A 2,379-nucleotide genomic window follows, 5' to 3' on the forward strand; every position below is an offset into this window, starting at 1 on the left:
ACCTGGCAGCATTTACTGTGCTCTGCCATGCTGGTTACTTTGACCTGAGCTTGGACTTTGTACATTTCCATTCCCAGGAAGCTGCCTGTGTTTTACCACCTACTTGGTACTGTAAAATTTATGCTTTCTGTCTTTGGTAGTTTCTCCATAAACTCCATGGCATGCCCGAGCAGGGTTTGCATGCTCCTTTCCTGGAAATTCATTATTTCAAGAGCTCCTCCCTCCCAGGGCCATGCCTGCTGGCAGTGATATACTAACCATCACGGATATGGACAGACATGGATTAGCACCTCACTCTCATTAGTTAGGGGTGACTTTATCTAATCTCTCTGAGCCTGTTTTTACTGAAATAAATGCTATTCATGGCTGTAGAACTTTGGAATGCTCTTCGTGAACTGTTATTGGTGTTTATTGAAGACAAGAGTTTCTGGGCAAAAGAGTATGAATAACTCAGTGTAAACCCACTAGTCTCTTGGGAGAAATGACCCTGCATAGGCTCTAGAGATGATAAATTTACAGGTATCATCTTTCATATGAAATGTCACAAATAAGACACAGACCCAGGGAAGTTCAGTCAATTGACCAAGGACATTCAGCTAATTAGTTATGAAACCATATGTGAAATTCACCCCTCCTAATTCTCTTTGAAAATCACTATTGATGCTAAAAGTTGCCATGAATGCTTCATCTGCGTAGTTTTTTGATATATTAATTCTAGTGCTGAGTTTTGTCACTGGAGAGTTCTTCTACCTGTGATGGGAGTGATGGTAGAGACCGGCACATAGAGAAGGTGTGAGCTTTTCCCAGCATAGGAAATAGGATGAGTCTCTTTTGGTTTAGTTTATTGAATCAGGAAAGTGCAGACTCTGTAGCTTAGAGTCTGTGCACTCTCCATGACTTTCAAGGCAGTTCTGGTGTTAGGGCTTCCACATCCAGTCACCACGGATAGCTCACAGGACTGGCTTGTATCTAAGCAGGGTGATCTGGTCACCATGGCCCTGAAAACTGAATTTAGCAGTGAGTTAGACATAGCCCCAGTGAGCCAGTCTTCATATCACTTACCAGTCCAGGCAGGCTTGCCACGGCAGGGGAAGGACTGAGTTACATCAGATGTACATGAATCAATACAAAGCAATTCTGTCACAAAAGAAAACCTAATTAACACCCTGCTGCCCAAATCAACTATATTCTCTTTCTGAACTGCTGACACATTCCAATTCCTGCAGACAACTGCATTCTAACTCTCATTAATGAAAAATACATATTTTGCTATTGCCAAGTTGGTCTTGCTAAGTTTGTTTTCTAAAACACAACCAATATTGGAAACTTAACTATGGTCTTAGAAGGGTTTTCATAGTTTAGAAAAAAATAAGGTTTTATGTTAGGAAGTAAACTAGAATTCATAGAGGATGGTGATCTAACCGGAGCTGGATCCTTATCTGGCTAGCTTTGCAAGAGGGAGAAGCAGGGATGGGGAATGAAAGCCAGGAGTGTGACCCTAGGGCATGCACTGGAAGGTGTTGCAACCCAACTTTAACCTCTGGGAAGAACATGTACTTTCCACAGTTCTTTCCTACTAATAGATTTTTTGTATCACTCACTGCAGGGACCCACAAGAAGTCAAAGGCCATCTGCTAAGGAAAACTCAATTTTTCATTCATTCATCAAACTCAATTTTTCATTCATTCATCAATCATCACTCTTCCCAATAAACCTGGCAACCAGAGATGACTGTCTTCTAGGGCCAATGTAGAGCATTCTTTACTACTCTGTAGTAGTAATGATGAACACTCAGATGCCGTGAGTGTGAATTACCTATCAAAGGTGGTACCATAGGTGGTTGAGCATGTGGGCTTAGAGTCAAATTCCTGGGTTCAAATCCTGACTCTACCACTGTAAAAATTGGACTGATACTGTATTTTCTTAGGTTTAGTGTGCTAATATTACTTTTTTATACAACTAACAAAGGAAAGTGACTGCCAATCAGACTATGACACAACATTGATTGTAAAATTCATCTATTTTATAGATGTTAGAAGGTTTTTAAATAAAAGGATATTACAATTGAGGAAGTAGGCTAGCACCTACCTCATGGTATTTGGGTGAGGACTAAGATCATACAAATTCTTAGCACTTTGTCAGTCACACATGCTTGCTTGCTAAGTCACTTCCACTGTGTCTGACTCTTTGCAACCCTATGCAACCCTCTTTGAACCCCTCCAGGCTCTTTTGTCCACGTGATTCTCCAGGCAAGAATATTGGAGTGGGTTGCCATGCCTTCCTCCAGGCGATCTTCCTGATCCAGGGATTGAACCCATGATTCTTACATCTCCTGCATTGGCAGGCAAATTCTTTACCACTAGCACCTCCTGGAAAGCC

The sequence above is a fragment of the Cervus elaphus genome, chromosome 12 (assembly GCF_910594005.1).
Source record: "Cervus elaphus chromosome 12, mCerEla1.1, whole genome shotgun sequence".
NCBI lineage: Eukaryota > Metazoa > Chordata > Mammalia > Artiodactyla > Cervidae > Cervus > Cervus elaphus.